Raw genomic sequence first — 21,266 nt, forward strand, 5'->3', positions numbered from 1 at the left:
ATCAGTAAATGCACTCTGATCAGTAAACCAACAGAGATGTCTCCACAAATGGTATCAGAGCAACTGAACACCCATATGAAAATGCATGACCTCAACACACACACATGAATTAATTCTAGATAGTTCATAGATCTACATGAAAGAGAAAGAGAGAAGGAGAGGCTAAAATTTTAAAGGTCTCAGAAAAAAAATATAATATCTTCATTAATCTGGGGTTGGCAAAGAATTTTAGATAGCACCTATAAAGTATTGACAATATAAAACTAATTAAGTGGGTGCTATGCTTTGGAGAAGGTTTGAATGTCTTCCAAAGGTTCATGTGCTGAAGGTTTGCTTCCTGGGGCAGCAGTACTGGGAAACGGTGTGGACTTTGAGAACGACCAGAGAGAGGTCCTTAGGTCACTGAGGATGCTGCCCTCAGAAGGGATTAGAATAATTCTAAAGGGGCCCATTGAGAGAGGGTTGTAGGCTCCACCCACTCTCTCTCTCAAGTTTCTCACCATCTTCTATGAGGCCCTCACCATAGCCTTCGCCATGCCATTTGGACTTCCAGCCTCCAAAACTGAGCTAAATAAACCTTTTTCCTTGATAAGATCAGCCTGTGTCAGGTATTTCACTGAGGTAACGAAAAACAGATGAATACAACGGACTTCGTAAAATTAACAAAACTACTCATCAAAAGACTACTTTAGCAAAATGAATAGACAAGTTACAGACTCGTAGAAAATAGTCTACACATACCTGACCAAGCACTTGAACATGGAATATATAAATAACCCTTCAACTCAATAGCAAAATAATAAACAAAAAAAAACCTAAGTAGGAACTTTATAAAAGAAACTTTGTGGATGTCCCATAAGTAAATACAAATTGTTCAATGTCATTAATCATCATAGAAATGCAAAATAAAACCATAGTGAAATACTACTGCACACCTAGTAGAATCTTTAAAATTTTTAAGAGATCAGCTATGATAGTTAAATTTATGTCAACAACTTGATTAAGTTACAATGCCCATTTGTTTGTTCGGACATTGGTATAGATGGTTCTATGAGGGTATTTTTGAGATATGGTTAACATTTAACTTAGTAAACTTTGAGTAAAGCCTATTCCTTTCCATAACATGGTGAGTCTCACCTAATCAGCAGAAGGCCTTATAAGGTTCCTATAAGGAGGAATTTACATAGCAAAATAGGAACCTTGTTACCCCAGTATGGATAGCCGCCCCAATCTGGGTGTCCAGACTGCTGCCCTGGTTCAGTTTTTTACTTGTTAGGTCAGAATGGTGACTTCCAAGCTCTTTGTATGTGGAACTGGGAATCAGAAGTCTAATAATTATATTTTAAGAAATTAATATTATACACTTTTTAGAGACTGAGGGCTTGAGAGTATAGGCCTTTTCCCCTGATTTTTCCAATAAAATCTGGGCATTTTTAATTTTGAAAAAGTTTCAAATCACAATTGTCCTGCAACTCCACCCTGAATTCAATGTAGTCCTTAATAATGACTCAGACTTTTGCAGAAGTTAGCCACAGCCTAACAGGAAAGGAGAGGTGAACAGTTTCAGATAAACAGTAAAAAGTTTGGTAAATCATTCTGTTTTTTAAACCAGACACAAGAACCACTTCTGGTAACCTTCACTAAACACGATAGATATTCAAAAGTGATCAGATTGCTCTCTTTATAATAATCGTTAGGGCCTTAAATTAAGTGGAATTTATTTTAATATTCCATATAAATCTGCTCGGAAAAAAATACATGGTCAAATTGCCTATGAGCTGAACTTTCCATTACCTATGGAAAGAACTTCAATGAAGAGACCACTATTTAACAAAGTTAAAGACACAGGAACCAGTGATGGTCAGTTGACATCCTAATCAATTTCTATGTAGTGTACCCATCACAGAAACCAATGCAAGAGCCTCATCCCCTGCTGTCTCAGCTTCCCCTGCCTCTGGGTCTTTGTGACTATGGACTCTTGGATGCACTCACTTGCCCTTTCATGTTCCTATTGTTCCTAGCAGGTGATGTGGCTGCATGATAGCGTGACTCTTCCCTGGCTGTACCCAAAATCTGTTCAAGATGACAGCATTCACAAAACAGGGTGGGGTACACTTTGCAGACTCTCGAAGGAGTGTCTGAAAGAAGTCCTTACATAGTACTCTGAAAGAAGCAAGAAAAAAAGGCCAACAGGTAAACAATCTTGCTCCTTAAGTAGAAAAAAGTTGGAGATGATGCATAGAACAAGAATGTTCCCCAAATCCACACCCTGAAACCTATCCTTTAAAATGTAAATTTTCTCTAACATTATCATAATATATTTTATTTAGACATGTCTTATTTCCATTAAGCAATATTCTAAATATTGGGGTATTTGAAATGCTCTTTAAGTTAAAAGAAGGCTGCTTTATTTATTTATTTTGCAGGGGGTTGGGGTGGTACTGGGGATTGAACTCAGGGAGACCCAACCACTGAGCCCATCCCCAGCCCTATTTTGTATTTTAATTAGAGACAGGGTCTCACTGAGTTGCTTAGCACCTCACTTTTGCTGAGGCTGTTTTTGAACTCTGGATCCTCCTGCCTCAGCCTCCTGAACTGCTGGGATTACAGCTGTGCACCACCACGCCCAGCTGTTGTTGTTTTAATCCGAGTTTCTACCACTCTGCCTTGGTCCGTCCCTACTTTATAAATTTTAGTACTGGTGTCACAGACTAAGTGATTATATCCTCCACAATTACAGATGCTGACGCTCTAACCACTAGTGTGGCTGTATTTGGAGATGGGGCATCCAAGGAAGCAGTTGAGGTTAAATGAGGTCGTAGAGATGGGACCATTATTGAAGATCAGTGTCCTTATAAGAAGAGACCCGGTAGAGCTGGTGTCACCCCTCCCGCACTAGACCATGCTCGAAGAAGTCTGTCACTTTAAATGCTCTCAATGTATTGATGTAACACCCTTTTCTAAATACAGCCATGTGAATCACTGTGACTTCTAGGCTTTTGTAACCTAAAAACCCAAGAACAAGAGTGTTCTGTCAGTAGTCAGAGCTAACTTAGGGCATCCTAATACCCTGAATTAAATCAAATATGATAGCCTGAAAAAAAGATTATTTTTACAAAAAATGTGACAATAACATGAACAAATTTAACAAAATTTTTTGAGTGCTCCCTTTTTTAGACATTCTTTTTTTTCTTATGATTTTGCACTATAGAGCAAAACATCTAAAAACAAAAGATTTTTATTTAATTGTAAAACTACCAAAATCACGTTCTTGAATTGTCAACGTTTGTCATAATTAATGTCGTAAACTAACATTTTCGCCTAATTTTTAAAAATTCTAGGTATGAAACTTGCATTAAAAATTTCCAGGCCAGTAACAAAAATTGTTCCGCTTCCTTGGAACAACAAGCCTGAAGTATATCTATGTGCCTGGTGTTACAGTATCATTCAAAATAAAGCATTGTTTTCGTCATTACTTGTATAGAGCAAGATAAGACCATTTTTTAATGTCTTTTTTTTTTACACAACTCTAAGAAAATAACTTCCACAAAGCTAATTATAAAACTCATAAAAATAAATGTATACTCTATCAAATGTTCCTGATTTGAGTTAAAACTGTGTACAAAAATAATTTTTAAAAAACTAAGAAGAGCTGAATGTGGGGTTGCACCCTGTAATCCTAGCAATTTGGGAGGCTGAGGCAGATGGATTGCAAGTTCTAGGTTAGTCTCAGCAATTTAGTGAGGCCCTAAGCAACTTAGCAAGAACCTATCTTAAAAAAAAAATCTAAAAACGGCCGGAAACGTGGGTCAGTGGTTAAGCACCCTTTGATTTAATACCCAGTACTGAAAAAAAAAAAAAAAAAAAAAACTAGACACACACACCTCTCACTGTCTCAATGAATTTATTGAAAAATGAATTAAATGTTAACTGTGCCCATATAATTTTATTCACAAATATTCATTTAATTTTCTTGGAAATTTTTCTTGGACTATTTTGTTGTATTATAAAAGTTTCATTTTATATTATGGAGATATGTAAATTTGCAGGTGCTGTATGCAGACCTTCTTATGATCTATATTAGTTGACTTAAGCCAACACTAGTGATAGGAAAAAATGCAAATCATTTTTCCTACTCGCACACAACTCGACACAACACTTCTGGGATCAGATTGCCAACTGCGGACACCAACTGACTGTTACATAATTCAATTAAGCTCTGACATTATCCACCTTGAGATATCATCAGACTCCACATGTTAAAGGCTCAGTTGTAAGAGACGCCCCTATTTCAGATGCCAATCAAGTCCCTGGGTTGTGACCTAGGCTTCTGTCCAAACTGTCACAAATCCAGACTTCAAGAATCCCCTCCTTGAGTTCAATTAATTTGCTGTAGTAGCTCAGAAAACTCAGAGAATTGCTGTAGTTACATTTATTCCTTTATTACAAAGGTTTGTTATTTTTTTTTTTTTTATTTTACTTTTGCTTGAAGTATCTCTCCATTGAAAAATTAGAGAAGTAAGATAAAATCTGACTTGGATCTAATTTTTCTTTAACTTCAGCTCTGGTAGACACATCGAGTCTTCTTGTGATCAAATTATACATATAATTTTTAATTGATGCAGAAATTATACATACTTATGGGGTACAGTGTGACATCTGAATACATGTACATAATGTGTAATGATCAGATCAGGGTAATTGGCATATCTACCACCTCAGTCGTTTATCAAATGTCTTTGTGTTTGGAACACAAAATCCTCTCTACTAGCTATTTTGAAATAGTCTGTTAATTGTTGTCAACCACAGTTACCTACTGAAAATCAGAAGTAAGTCATTCCTCTGCCATTTTGCAGGTTGCCCCCATTCTGTTGTCCATATCCTTTGCTGTGCAAGTTTTTACTTTGATGCAATCCCACTTATGGAATTTTGCTTGTCACCCGTGCATTTGAGATCATATCAAAACACCTTCACCCAGACCAAACCCCCGAAGCATTTCCCCTACGTGTTCTTGTAATAGTTGCAGTTTCAGGTCTTCTATTTTAGTCTTTTCTCCACCTTGATTTGATTTTTTTCAGACAATGAACATTAAGGGTCTAATTTCTTTCTTCTGTATATGAATATCTGGTTTCCCCAGCACCATTTATGGAAGAGACTTTTCTTTCTCCAAGACATGTTCTTGGGGTTGCTGTCAAAAATGAGTTGGTTGTGAAGATGTGGATATATGTCCAGGTTCACTACTCTGCTCCATTGATCAATATGTCTGTTTCTATGCAATTTCCAGCTGTCTCAGTTACTATTGCTTTATAGACTGTTTTAAAGCCAACTACTGAATGCATCTAGCTTTGTTATTTTTTGCTTAAGATTGCTTTGGTTATTTGGGGCCTTTTGTTGCTCCATGTGAATTTTTTTTATTAATTTTTTTTAATTTTTACAGACTGCATTTTGATTCATTGTACACAAATGGGGTACAACTTTTCATTTCTAAGGTTTTACACAATGTATATTCACATTATTCATGTAATTATACATAGGGTAATACTGATTCATTCTACTATCTTTCCATCCCCCACCCCTTCCCACCCCATTTTCCTCCACACCATCCAAAGTTCCTTCATTCTTCTCTTCCCCCCATCACCCTCCCTCATTATATATTGTCATGCATTTATCAGAGAAAACATTTGGCCTTTGGTTTTTTGGGCTTGGCCTATTTCAATTAGCATGATATTTTCCAACTTCATCCATTTACCAGTAACTACCATAATTTTATTCTTCTTTATGACTGAGTAATATTCCATTGTGTATATATACCACAGTTTCTTTATCCATTTGTCAACTGAAGGGCATCTATGTTGGTTCCACAATCTAGCTATTGTGATTGAGGGACTATAAACATTGATGTGGCTGCCTCACTGTAGTATGCTGATTTTAAGTCCTTTGGGTATAAATCGAGGAGTGGGATAGCTGGATCAAATGGTGTGTCCATTTCAAGCTTTCTGAGGAATCTCCATACTGTTTTCCAGAGTGGCTACACCAATTTGCAACTTCACCAGCAATGTACGAGTGTGCCTTTTCCCCACATCCACGCCAACATTTATTATTGCTTATGTTCCCAATAATAGCCATTCTAATTGAGTTAGATGAAATCTTAGGGTGGTTTTTATTTGCATTTCTCTAATTACTAGGAATAATGAACACTTTTTCATATATTTGCTGACTGCCTATATATCTTTTTCTGTGAAGTGTCTGCCCATTCCCTTAGCCCATTTATTGATTGGGTTCTTTGTATTTTGGGTGTAAAGTTTTTTAAGTTCTTTATTAACTTTGGAGATGAGTGCTCTTTCTGAATTTTTTTTAGTTCAGTGAAGAAAATCATTTTATTTTGAAAGGAATTGTATTGAACCTATAGATTGGTGTAGGTTGGGCATTTGAACAATATTATTTCTTCCAATCAATGAACATGGGATGTCTTTCCATTTTCTTAGTGTCCTCTTCAATTTCATTCATCAATGCTTTATAAATTTTATTGCAGAGATATTTGTTTCTTGGTTAAATTAATTTCTAGGTATATTTTAAAATTTTTGTCCTGATTATGAGTACAGTTCCTTTTTTGATTTATTTCTCAGTCATTTTTGTATTGACGTATGCAAATGCCACTAATTTTTGCATGTTGATTTTGTAACGATCTTACCAGATTCACTTGTGAGTTCTAACAGTTTCGGTAGTCTTTAGTTTATTTCTATATATACAATCATGCCATCTACAACTAGAGATCTCCTTTTTTATTTGGATATCCATAGTTCTTTCATTTGCCTTGCTGTTATGTTTGAGACTTCCAATACTATACTGAATAAGAGCAGTGGAAATAAACATTCTTGTCTTCTTCCTGATTTTAGAGAGAATTCACTATGATATGGGCTATGTTTTTGCCATGCATAAACCTTACTGTGCTGAGGTATAATTCTTTTATATCAAATTTTTTGAAAGTTTTTTTTAAGTTGTTGATGGACCTTTATCCATTCATTTATTTATATGTGGTGCTGAGAATTGATCCCAGTGCCTCACATATGCTAGGCAAGTGCTCTACCACTGAGCCACAACCCCAGCCCTTGAAAGTTTTTATAAGGAAGGGATGTTGAATTTTATTCAATGCTTTTTTCCATATATTAAAATGATAATGTGATTTTTAAAATTTTATTCTGTGATGTGATGTAATACATTTATTGATTTATATATGTTGAACTATCCTGCAACCCTGAGATAAATCTCCCTTGACCATGGTGTATAAATTTTTATGTGCTATTGGATTTGATTTCTAGTATTTTATTGAGAATGTTTGCATCTACATTCATCAAGGACATGACCTCTCATTTTTTTAGTTGTGTCCTTATATTGATTTGTTATCAGAATAATGTTGTCCTGGTAGAATGAGTCTGGAAAGTTTGGTAAAATTTGGCAGTGAAGCCATTTGGTGCCAGGCTTTCTCTCATGGAAAACTTTTCACTACTGACTCAATCTCATTATATTATTGATCTGTTCTGGTTTTCTGTATCCTTATGGTTCAATTTTGGTAGGTTAGATGTCTCCAAAAATTTACCCATTTTTTTCTGTACAGTTGTTTGTAATAGTCCCCAATGATCCTTTATATTTCTGTGGTAAGAGTTGGAATATTTCCTTTTTTATCTTGGATTTTATTATACAAATAAAACATGGGCTTCACTTTCTTTCCTGGGTTTTTCCAGCCAAAATTTTGTCAGTCTTATTTATCTTTTCAAAAAACCAATTTTACATTATATTGATCTTTTGTAATTTTTTTATCTATTTTCTTTAATTCTGCTCTGATTATTGTTACTTATTTCTTTATATTAAATTGAATTTAGTTTATTCTTACTTTTCTAGTTGGTTGTTTTGTTTTGGTTTGGTTTGGTTTTTTTACTTATAAAGTTAAGTTGCTTATTTGAAATCCTTCTGTATTTTTTTAAGTAGGCACTTATTGGTATAAACTTCCCTCCTAAAACTACTTTTACTGTTATCCCATAAGTTTTGGTAGGTTGTGCTTCCATTTTTATTTGTTTAAGGAAATTTTTAAATTTATCTTTTGATTTCTTCATTGATCCATTGATCATTCAAGAGCGTGTTGTTTAATTCCCACATATTGTACAGTTTAAAAGTTTCTCCTATGGTTGATTTCTAGTTTTATTCCATCATAGAGAAGATACAAGTTATTATTTCAATTTATTTGAATTGTTGAGACTTGCTTTATGACCTAATGTATGGTCTATCCTGGAGAGAATTCCATGTGCTAATGAGAAAAATGTGTATCTGCAGCTGTTGGATGAAATTATTCTATAAATATGTTAGGGTCATTGGGTCTACAATATAGTTTAACACTGAATCTTCTTTTATTTTATTTCTTTCTTTTTCTTTTTTTTTTTTTCTTTTTTGCCTGAATGATATGTCCATTGACAAAAGTGGTATATTGAAGTTCCCAACTATACCTCTATTCAAGTCTATCTCTCCTTTTATGCCAAATGACTATTGACTTGTATAATTGGGTGCCACAGCATTGGGGGCATATATATTTACTATCGCTATTTTCCCTTGTTACATTGATCACTTTATCATTAACATATTAACTCTCTTGGATTCTTTTTATAGGTTTTGCTTTAAAGTCTTTTTTTTTTTTTTTTTTCTAATATAAGTATTCCTATTCCTGCTTGATTTTGTTTCTGTTTGGATGGATTTTTTTTTTCCACCTCTTCAATTTCAGTCTATATGTGTCAGCTGGTGAAGTGATCTTCTTTTTTTCTTTTTCTTTCTTTTTTCTCTTTGGGGATTGAACCCAAGGGCACTTAACCAATAAGAAATATATGCAGCCTTTATAATATTTTTTCAATTTTTAGACAGGGTCTTACAATATTGCTTAGGGCCTCACTAAGTTGCTGAGGTTGGCCTTGAACTTGTGATCCTCCTGCCTCAGCCTCTTGAATTTCTGGGATTACAGGCATACGCCACCATGCCTGGCTCTATATCTTTTAGTTGGAGAATTTAATCCATTTACATCTATGTTAACATTAATAAGTAAAGATGTACTACTATTATTTTGCTTATCTTTTTACTTTTTTTTTTTTTTTTTGGTATATGATGATGTATATCCTTTGGTTTAGCCACTCAGGAAGGTCTGCCTTGTAACATTATAGAGCCAAGGTTGGGTTGGGGGGTTACCTGGTGGCTTCATGGGAGCCTCAGTGGGCCAAGCTTCTCAGACCTAACATCCTGGCTGCATCTCAGGGTCAAAAATGCATGGTATAGCTGGGCACAGAGGCACACACCTGTAATTCCAGTAGCTTGTGAGGCTGAGGCACAATGATCATGAGTTCAAAGCCAGCCTCAGAAAACATGAGGTGCTAATCAACTCAGTGAGGCCCTGTCCCTAAATTAAAAACAAAATAAGACTGGGGATGTGGCTCAGTGATTGAGTGCCCCTGAGTTCAATCCCTGGTACCGGCCTCAAAAAAAAGGGTGCATAGGTGTGAGCACTTTAGTGGCATCAGAGGGTGGTCAAGACCACCTAATTGCTTCCTGGAGCGAAGGGTGAGTGAGAGTGATCGCCTGATTCTTTCCAGGCTGCAGAGTGGTGGGAAGTCCTACCCCACTGCCTTCTGGGGTCTCTGCTGGTTGAGTCACTTACCGTGGGTGGCTCAGGTGCTTCCTCAGCTGTGGGAGGATAGGCAGGACCTCCTGGATGGTTTGCAGGGCTGGGTTGGCAGAGCTGCTGAGAGAGGCGGCCCTGCTGCTTCACAGGACCCCAAGTGGGCAGCATCTGGAGATGGCCTTCTTAATAGGAACCTGGGTACAGGACACACGATCTGGCTGGGCTCTTTTGGGGGCAATGCACCAGTGTGGTAACCTGGTTGCTTACAAAATGGGGCTCAAGGCCTGAAAGACCACAGGTTTCTCCAACAGTAAATTCCTCAGACGCCTATGGTGTGAGTGGGGCTGTTGGGGGTGGGGGACTTCTGCTTATTCCTTTCCCCACTGAGTGAAGTCCCTTTTGGCTCAAGGTTGATCTCAAGTGATGGGATGATAGCTGTTGTGTGCTTAGTTCCCTTCTTTTTAAGCCCATTGTGTATTTTCATGCTCTGCAACATCTCTGCCACATCCCCACCACCCTCCAACTCTCTGTCTCAAACATTCCAGTGAAGTGGCTGCTGTTCTTTCTTTGATTTAGCCTTCACTGTGGAGGGAAGCAAGACAAGCACCTCTTGCCAGCAATCTCACTGATGTCATTCCTTCCTACAAAGGATATTTTAAAGGAGGCAAATGAACATTCAGATGAAGAGATTCATCAGGCAAGTCTGGAAGGATTTTGAGAGCAGGAGGAACCCCTGTGGAGTCCGGGTAGGACACACTTTGGCATGAGGATATGTTTGTTCTTTCCCATCTACCTAAAATTTCTGAAAACTCTGTCCTTCTGGGTTTTATGGATACTTCCCTAAAATGATCAACTATACCATTGGTCCTTGGTGATCTCGACCTTCAATCCCTCTTCTCTTCCTGGAAGTTGAGGAGTAGAACTGAAAGTCCCAACCTGCTAATTATGGCTTTGTCTTTCTGGTGACCTGCCTCCATCCTGAAGCGACCAAGTAGCTACCAGCTACTACTCATCTCGTTAGTATTCTCAGGGCCTAGAAATCTCCTGAAAATATGAGTTTGGTGCCTCCAAATTACTAAAGACACTGTGAGAGGAGCTGTACTATTTGTAGTCTAGAAAAAAGAGACCCAACAAACAACTGTGTCCTGGTGTCTTCAGTATTGATCACACAGCTTTCAGATAAAAGTAAACTCCGATCCACTGGAGATTAAGAAAACTCCCTCAATCTGTGAATCTATTAAGGAATTTAAACCTATATTTTATCGAGGAAAAAAATATAGTTACAGTATTCAGGGTAGAGCAGAAAACTAATGAGTCTAATCTGTAGAAGATAAAAATGACTCTTAAAAAATAAGTGTGTCTTGCTTTTTTGTAAAAGTGTATGTGTTACTTATGCAAATCAGTCTGCATCTTCATTAAATTTAGGAGACTAGAAGTCAGCAGAATTAAAAGGGTTCTGTTAGCAAATGAACTCGCCTGGATGTTTCCTTAGCTTTTACACAGTTAATTTAATACACATAAACCATGTGGATTCTTGGATCCTGTTAGGAAGAAAATAGTATCTACAAAATATTGAATGGATATTAAAAGAATATGAGCTCAGAAGAACTAATGAATTTAAGGATTGGAGAGAACCATACACTAGCAGGATTATTCTAACTGTTTTCTCTACTTGTGTTGAGAGGCAGTGGGGAGAAAATCCAGTCCCAGAATCTCCATTATTTGTTGGTACTGATCACAAACATAAGACCACCCATGGAGAGCCAGCACATGTTTGTTTTTATTATAACTGTTTTTTTTTAAGAGTGTGAATGGTTTAGGTAAAGGGTGGGAGTGAAAATGTTTATAAAGGAACATAAATATAAGAAGTTCTTAAGTAACTTCCTCTGAATGAATCTGACTAACCTGGCAGCTGTTTACTTGGCTCCCATGGAATCCATCAAACCAGGAAGTGGGTCAGCCAGACCTGGGCAGACCAGACAGTTGGTAGGTATAGAAATAATCAAAGGGCTTCTCTGTCAATCAGTGGGGGGTAGAGGAGGTTGCAAAATTTCTTAGACTTAAAATGTTGCCTGCCAGATCTCAGAGACTCTCCTCATCTTTTCATCTTTCTTTACCTTGAATTCACTGACTCAAGTAGGTGTGTTTAGAAATTAAGAGGAAAGATATTAAGGAACAATTAATAAGAAAGTGGAGATTTTCAACACTACATAAAATGTACTGCCTATATTAAGAAAGCTAAACAGAGGAGAAATACAGTTAGATTAAATATGACCTATGAGCTAGGTGTGGTGGTACACACCTGTAGTCCCAGAGACTGGGAGACAGAAGCAGGAGGATTGTGAGTTCAAAGCCTGCCTCAGCAATTCAGTGAAGCCATAAGCCACTTAGTGAGACCCTGTCTCTAAATAAGATAAAGAAAAAGGGCTGGGGATGTGGCTCAGTGGTTAAGTGCCCTGGGTTCAATCCCTGGTACCAAATAAAATAAATAAATAAATAAATAAATAAATAGGACATAATGATTCTCTTTGAAAAACATGATTCCTCCCAGATTAATCCTAAAAGATTCTCATCCTAAATAGCCAAGTTTTAGTTATGGGTGAACATGAGGGTATATTTCTTTGAATAAAGCAGCAGATCGTAAAGGTGTGGGCTACTGACTCTCAAGTCCGTCTTATCCTTAGACAATCTTTAATTAAACGTTGAGGATTTTGATACCAGGCTCAGAGTCTTGCACCTTCCCACAATTCTTGTCCACCTTTCAGAAAATTGAGCTAACCCATTTGATGAGCTGTGACTTTTAACTACTACTATGTTCAGCCTCTTTCCACCACTTTCCAGGTTAACACTCACAACCATTAGGAACAGTACTAGCACATAAAATCTAACCCATAATCTTTCTACTGATTTCCATATCAGCGATTCTCTCTTATTTTAACTCATTTAATGTTCCACTCTTACCTGATGTAGGCCTAGTCCTTTATTCCTCAATTTTATATCCATAGGTCTTCTTTTGAGTTGTTTTCCTTCCCTGTCATATGTTCTTAACATCTAATGAAAACTATTCCTAATATTTTAGTACATAAGAGCATTTAAATATTATTCTAACTTAAAGAGAAATTTTAGTTAGTCAAAATTAAGAATTCTACCCCCCCCCCATATTGAGATATGTCATTTGCATTTATGGTGTGCAATATGATGTTTGAGATATATATAGACATTATGAAGTAATTACAACCATCAAACTAATTACGATATCCATCCCCTCACACAGTTATATTCTGTGTGTGCTAAGAATATTTGAGATCAGCAATTTCTAAGTATGCAACATATTATTATTAGCTATACTTGCCATGCATACAATAGATCTATAGAAAGTATTCAGATCTACAGAAGTTACTCATCTAAGTGAAACTGTTGTAAGGGGGGATTTCAAATCTTCCTAAAACATCCCTCTCTCTAAGGCCTAAGATTATTTCACTAATCTTACAGCTTTGCACAGTCAGGCCCTGGGTCCATCAGGAGATTACCTATGTCAAAGTGGAGCAGGGGCAAAACCCCTTGAGGAACTGGAATCTGAGAGGCAGCAGAGAGCACAGTGCTCTGGAGAAGGCAGAGGGGCTGGGACCAACCCAAGCCTTCCCTGCCCTCTGTAGCCATGAACCACAGACCCAGTCCTCAGGAGGAGACTGTAGGCTTACTCTCAGGAGATTCCAGAGAACAGAGAGGAGAGGTAAAGACCAGGGCCCCAAATAGGAAGAAATAATAGTAAAGTCTACTTTCTAAACAGTGTGATACCACCTGATCTCCTGTTCAGAATAAGCATAAGTCCCCTAAACCAGAGATTGGAATCTTCTTTTCTAGAGAGAGCCCCTGCACCAGAGAAAGGTGCTGCAGATATTAGGCTCTTGGTGGGCAGAACGAAAGGCCAGGACACTGCACAATCATTCTTCAGTGATCCACTAACAATTCAAGAAAAGCTCTCATCAGGAAACAAAAGAACAAATTCATCAAAAAAAAAAAAAAAAAAAAAAAACCTCAAAATGGAAAAGAGATAATGCTAGATATGAAAACGAAAACAAAATAACACTTATTCAAAACTCAGACTTAATTAACATGTTCAGAAGAAAAATCTCAACATTCTTAAAATGAAAGATAACGCTATGAAAATGAGCCAAACTTCAGATTTAAAAAGAACTCATGGAGAAATGCAAATCAAAACCACCCTAAAATTTCATCTCACCCCAGTTAGAATGGCTATTATCAAGAACACAAGCAATAATAGGTATTGGCATGGATGTGGGGAAAAAGGTACACTCATACGTTGCTGGTAGAGTTGCAAACTGGTGCAGCCACTCTGGAAAGCAGTGTGGAGATTCCTCAGAAAACCTGGAATGGACCCGATAATATGACCCAGTTATCCCACTCCTTGTTTTATACCTAAAGGACTTAAAATCAGCCTATTGCAGTAATGTAGCCACATCAATGTTTATAGCAGCTCAATTAACAATAGCTAGATTGTGGAACCAACCTAGATGCCCTTCAATAGATGAATGGATATACGCAATAGAATATTATTCATCCATAAAGAAGAATAAAATTATGGCATTTGCAGATAAATGGATGAAGTTGGAGAATATCATGCTAAGTGAAATAAGCCAAGCCCAGAAAACCAAAGGCCAAATGTTTTCTCTGACAAGTGACTGATGATACATAATGGGGGGTGGTAAGAGAAGAATAGAGGAACTTCGGATTGTGTAGAGGTAAATGGGAGAGGGGGAGGGGCAGGGGAAGGAAAGATAGTGGACTAAGACAGACATCATCACCCTATATACATGTATGATTACACAAATGGTGTGAATCTACATTGTATACAACCATAGAAATGAAAAGTTTCATCAGGTGGTATCACACTGTTTAGAAAGTAGACTTTGTACCCCATTTGTATACAATGAATTAAAATGCAGTCTGCAAAAATAAAATTAAAAAAATAAAATGAGCTCATGGACACCAAACATTCCAAACATTTATTTATTGTTTGTTTGTTATGGAAAATTGAACCCAGGGTCTTGCATATACTAAGAAACTGCTCTACTCCTGAGCTACACCTCCAGCCCTTTTTATTTCATTTTAAGACAGGATCTTATTAAGTTGCCCAGGTTAGTTCCGAACTTGTGATTCTCCTGCCTCAGCCTCTTGAGTAGCTATACGGGTGTGGGTCACCAAGCTTGGTACCCACACATAATATTACCGGTAAAGAAATAAGTTTGTAGAGAAAGCTAAGCTCAAAACAATCTTTCGAAAAGCAGAATAAAAGAAAGAAAACTAGAATAAACAAAAGAAAAAATGAAATAAAGAAAAGATGAATGAACTAGAAATCCAGTAAGTATAACTTATAATAAAGAGGAAACTTAGAAAGAAGAACTAACAAAAAAAAAGGGAAATTTGGTTTAAATCTAAATTTTGCTTAAATTAATGTGACTTACAATGAAAAGGTAATGAATACAAGCCTAGAAAAATGAAATTGATACAAACCATAAATCATGAAATTTCAGAATACTTGTGATAAGGAAGAGAACCTAAAGTTTCCAGAGAAAGGATGGAAAATTAATTATTAAAAGAACAAAAAGTAGATGAACTTGCACTTCTCAGGAGCAGTACCAGACATCAGAATTCAGAGCAAACATATCTTTTAAATTCTGAGGAAAAAATATTTTCAAGATGAAACGCTAAAACTAGCCAAATTCTGAAATGTGAGTCTAAAGCAACTTTTTTAGATATGCAAGAAGTCAAAGTTGAAAGAAAGTCAAAAGAAAAAAAGACCTAAGTGTTTTTTGTTTTTTGTTTTTTTTTTTTTTTTTTTTTTTTTTTTTTTTTTTTTTATAGGTAAGGTAAATCAGAAGATAATGTATTGGGATACTTTTGTTCTTGTTTACAATCAAAAAGCCTTATATGATTAGGGATTGACGGGAGTGGGAATGACAAATGTACATTTCAGACCTTCATCACCAATGAAAAAATAAAGCATTTTTATAGACTTAAAACTTGTCATTAGTGCATTTAGATTTTGAAGAAAGAATCAAAATGTAAAATACCTCTACAATAATACAATGTTAATAGAAATTGGCCACATACTGAGGCCATTTTAGTGAGCTACCATTGTTTAAATATAAGAAAAGTAACTTCTTGGTTCAAATTAGTGAAAACTTAAAAAAGATTGTCTTTAGAGAACATTATTTGAGGACAATGCTTTTTCAGACAGATTCTGATATTCAAAATCACTTTATAACATAATTATGAATTAACCTTTAAATTGCATCTTTCTTTTTAAAAAGCCGTCAGATTTCCATTTCTCTGGGAGATATTCTCACCAGTGTGTTGTTCAATTCCACAGGATAAGCTTTCTTCATTATTATTAAGAACTTCATACATAGTAGAGAGATTGCCATTCATTGCTTTATCATCTTTTCGAAAAGACACAGGCAGACTTGCTAGACTAAAGCTGACGTCTTTAAAGGCATGCAATAAGAATATCCCCACAATGATTGTGAAGAAGCCACTCAGAGTCCCAATGATATCATCAGCAGGCATATCTTGCCACTCCTTAAAAAGAATAGCTGAACAAGTTAAAACTGAGGTTGTAAAGAAAACATAATATATTGGTGTCACGATGGAAGTGTTGAATATGTCCAGGGCTCGGTTTAGGTAATTGATCTGTGTGCTCACACAGACTACGAGGCTCAGCAGCAGAATCCAGGCCAGGGGATGCCGCAGCACAGGCTTTCCAGCCAACAGTTCTTTGATGGCGATGCCCAAGCCCTTCACACAAGAGACTGAAAATGCTCCAATCACAGAGCAGATTGTTATGTATACAAGAATATTTGTCTGTCCGTGGCGAGGTCCCACCACAAAGATTAATATCAAGGACACAATGACCACAAGTGTTGCAAATACTACAAAACCTGGATCACCTAACTTGTGTGACATTTCATTTAAGGTCTCAATTTCCTCTTCCTTTGGAGCATGGATGACCATAACTGTAGACCCTAGAATGCTTAGCAAACATCCAATTTTCCCATGAAGATTAAGTCTTTCATTTAGAAAGTATGAAGACAGAATGGCACTTACGAGGACGCTGAGAGCTCCCAGTGGCGTCACTAGTGTGGCTGGTGCAAAGGCATATGCAGCAAAGTTGGCCACCTCGCCTGCCCCCATTGACAGCAGTCCAGCCCACCACAACCATTCTTTAAGATATGCATGGCCACCTTGACCTGCTCTCATGGAGCCTTTTCTGGCAAGTCGCAGAAGGCCTTTTTTTTTTCAAAATGAAACTCCCTCCTATGAAAATGCTGGAGGTCATAGCCAATCCCAAACCAATATAGAAATCATATTTTCCACGCCCTGGGCTCATTTCGTTTGTCACTTAAGAAGCTCCTGTGAATCACATTGATCACAGAACAGAGAAACTGCTGGTACTGAGGCAGGGGATGCAGTCTTCACATAGTTTGAAAATAGGACATCAATGTGAATGCCCTGAAAGAAATGAGTTGCTTTGCTATTCTCAGATCTGGTTATGCTCTGCTTCCGCTCCCTGTAACTGAAGGTCAGGCAGAGCTGGGAGAGCATGTAAGTTTAATATGGTCTCTCTTTGGAAAACCAGGGATGATTTATTCATTCTCATTTCCTCGTAAATACAACCCTTTATTCCCATTTAAAGTTTTAAACTTTACTGGCAGAGTACTTCAGCCCCAGCCGGCCACGCGGGCCGCGCGACTTCCCCTCGGCGATTCGGCCCCAGGAACCTTGGCTCACACCCCCACACAGGCCGCTCCCTCCAGCGCTCGCGTGGCCACCGTCGCCGTCCAGTGGGAAGTGCGAGCATCCGGGGCTGCTGCAGTGCAAGCCGCCTCCTCCATACGGGCGCTGAGATAAACCTACCCAGGACGACCTCCAGCCCCGCCGCGGCCGGGACCGAGGGCCACCGCCGAGGAGCAAGACCTAAGTGTTTTATGGGAAGCTTTTAGAAGAGTCCTACAGTAAAATAGGACACAAAACAGAGATGGAGAAAATAGTCGTCTTGTTAAAAGAGGTATCAATATAGCAGAAAGTGAGAGAAGGTTCTCATTGATAATGAAGCTTAAAGACCCCGGATGAGAGATACTTAGCAACCCAGAAGCAACCATTGAAACAGAAACAAGAACAGAGGGCTTAGGTTTGGGTCTCCAGGAAGCCATATGGAATTCAGGAATTAGCTGACAAGTTTGAGATTTTGGAAAACAATATTGATAGCAATTTATTAGACATAGTGGAATATTTGCAAAAATGAAGGATAGGCCAAAAAACAAAACAAAACAAGAAAACCTAAGTAAAGGAAAAAGCAAAGTAATTTTGACTAATGAAAAAAATCAAATTTGTGGTAAACATGAAAGCTAATTAAACTGTAAGTACACTGCTTGGTTCTAGGCCTAATAGTAACATGATGATCCTAAGGTAAACACTTACTGTTTTCTTTGTTGTTGTTGTTGTTTTAAGGTAAACGATTTAACAAAACAAATCATGGTAGAGTTATATAAGGACAATGGGAGAGAAAATGAACAGAGAGATTGTAAGAATGCTAAAAACTGATGTACATTGTACGAAATTAAGAGAAAATGTGTAAAATGAATAAACCAAGACATAGCACATGCATAATATCTAAAACTCAGCAGATAATACCAGATTTAAAAAACTAAGAGCTAAAGGAGTTGTTTCTGGAGAGTTGGCCCATGGGGCACAGCTTTTCTCAACTATAAAATTTCATATTAGATGGGATTGCTGAGATAACTCAGTGGCACAGCATGAATCTAGCGTGTGCAAAGCCCTGGGTTCAGTTCCCAACAACAGAAAGATTTCTTATTTGAAAAATCAACCTTTGTACATTTTTTTTTCCAGAAAAGTAGTACTTAATTTTGAAATAAGTTAACTTTACCTATTTTCTCACTCATAGACCATGAAACCTGGCTCTATCGATCACGAGAGTGGTAACCTAGAGTGGTAACCGGAAGGAGGAGCAGGAATGGGTTCTGGAGGGAGATGGATGACTTCGTTTGAGTCAGGTTTACAGGTCTGGGACGTGAGCTAGAGGGCACACCACCAACATTTAAGTCTGAAGACCACAGCTCCAGCCACGGATAGCCAGTTCTCTGCTGCTCACTTGGGTCTTGCACAAAAGAATTAACAATATCCCACCTCCACATCACCTCCTCTGATATCATCTCTCTCCATGGGTGGCATTATCCTCAACCCACTCACCCAGGCTAGAAATCTGGAGTCATCCTTGACTATTCCCTTTTACTTACTCCCAATATGTCCCAGTCTCTGCTGATATTGTTACCTAAATGTTTTTATAGGCACCTTTATCCATTTCCACTTGCCTAACTCAGTCTTTTATCATTCAGTTCCTGAATGACAACAGTCTTGTCTGCAGTTTCGCCTCTCAGTTCTACCCTTCACTTCGTCACCAGAGAGATTTTACCATGTTTGCCCCTAGATCAACTCGGTGGTTCTAACCCTTTCCGTAGGTTTGTGTATGTGTGGGTGCATAATTGTATTAAAGGAAAAAAAATTAGTGATGCTCGTGTAGGGATTAAAAGACTCAAAGAAACTCTGAATAATTACAAATCAATTATTAGCATAATGTCACAATTGCATACGTTCATCCAATCAAAGTGTAATTATTGGGCACCACTGTAATTACAAGGGTGCAGGGGGTTCAGCAAAGCCATAGAGTCTCTGCTGTCACAGAGCTTATACTCCAGGGGGGAGAGAGAGACATTTAACCAGATAGATGGTAGTAAGTACTATAAAGAAATTAGCCCAAAAGGATGGGTAGGTTGTTTTATTTAGAGAAGCCAGTTAGGTCCTCAGGGAATAAGTGACTTATGAATAGACTTGAAAGAAGTGAGAGTCATGTGGGTATCTAAAAGAAAGGTGTATTAGAAAGAAGAAGCCATCCACGCAGACATCCTGAAGTAGAAGTGCCTAGGGTGTTTCAGGAGCTACAGGGAGACCAGGTGGTTGGAGAACAGTGAACAAGAATGAAGCTCGCAAAGATGGTGTGAGAGAGGAAGCCATGGCTATCTCACAGAAGAAGATGACCTTGAACTTACCCTAAACGTGGTGGAAATTCTCCAGGGACTTAGAACAGAGTTGTGACAAGAACTGAGTGTCCACTGTGCATCTGTCTAACCTTTTGATTCTTACACATTGTAACCTCTGGTGTAAATCTTCTGTCCTGTCCCTGCTGTGCTCCTAAAGAGAAGTATCTTAGTGTTTATAGATTTTGCAGAGTGTGTTTGGGTGGAGGGGAAGAACAGGGGAAGTCTTCCGGCCAGGATATGTTCTATTCTCTCCTAAAGCACAAGCACACCGAAGACAAAGGATCTCCCCCCACCCCTTTACTTATTGCTTACAGATTCTACTTACTTACATATCTTTAACCTTCTTCTAAGAGTGTTGATATTAATATGCATGATGAGATTATGCAAAGAGAACCTGCATTTCCGCCTTCCACCCCAGCTCTGGGTTATATTACAAAGCATTCCTGAGATGACTAACAGTGAAGAGTGCTATGCCCAAATTATTTTTTTTTTTCCACATTGTGGACTGACTTCTCCATGTGGAAGGAAAGATAATTGATGGTATTTCCTGATTACATACTCCATCTCTAAGACAAAAATAAAGAGAATTCCTCCTCTCTAGTTTTAATTAAAAAATTCCAAAAGGAGAACTTCGTGTTGGCCTGGCTGGGATCATGTTCATCCTTGGCTCAATCACTGTGGCTAGAGGAATGGATGAGTCACTCTGACAGGCCAGGTCCAGATCGGTGCCCATCCCAGCCCTGGGGAGAAGGTACTATAATGGACGGCCCAGCAGGAGGGGATGGAGACAGGACAGACAAATATATTAGTATCTACTATGTATGGCATGCAAACCCATTGTCCATCTGAAGAAAACCTGCTTCTCCAGCCTTATCTTATTCCATTCGTTAATTCAAATTTTGTTTTCCAGAAATACAGCAGAGGAGCTCAGAGAATAAATTTTGACTTTAGCAGATTTAGATTTGTATAAATTGACCATTTACTAATGATATGATGGGTACTTTTTTAACCTCTAAGCTTTAGTTTCTTCATTTCTTAAGTAGAGTAAATTAGGAACTAAAGAAAATAATATAAGTAAAACACTTGCTACAGGGTGGCAGGTATGAGATTTTAGGGGATAGATAAGTCACACCCCTCTTTTCTTCCTTTATTATTATTTTTTTTTTTAATCAAAGAGATGCCCAGGAATCAGGACAAAGGAAACACCTCTTTTAAAAGTGCCAAATCCTATCTTTCTGGTCAGAATCCTGCAAAGGTTTCCCATGTCAGAGAGGAAAAGGCAAAGTCATCACAGCCAGGCAAGGCCCTGACATCATCTTCCCCACCCCAGTCACCTCTCTTCCTTGTCTCCTGTGGTTTCTCTCTTGCTCACTTTACATAGACACACTGGCCTCGTCACTCTTCCTCAAACTTTCAGGAAATCTCCTGACTTAGACCCTCTGCCTTTGCTTTTCCTGCTGCCCAGAACATTC

At 37.8% G+C, this 21,266-nt stretch overlaps 1 pseudogene across 1 annotated transcript; it reads right to left on the reverse strand.

Annotated features, from left to right (window-relative positions):
- Window positions 1-15,662: 15,662 nt before the first annotated feature.
- On the reverse strand, window positions 15,663-17,641 carry LOC306641161 (magnesium transporter NIPA2-like; annotated as a pseudogene). Its single transcript has one exon. The product of its transcript is annotated as a magnesium transporter NIPA2-like (transcript).
- Window positions 17,642-21,266: the final 3,625 nt, after the last annotated feature.

The sequence above is a fragment of the Sciurus vulgaris genome (genome assembly GCF_902686455.1).
Source record: "Sciurus vulgaris genome assembly, chromosome: 12".
Lineage (NCBI taxonomy): Eukaryota > Metazoa > Chordata > Mammalia > Rodentia > Sciuridae > Sciurus > Sciurus vulgaris.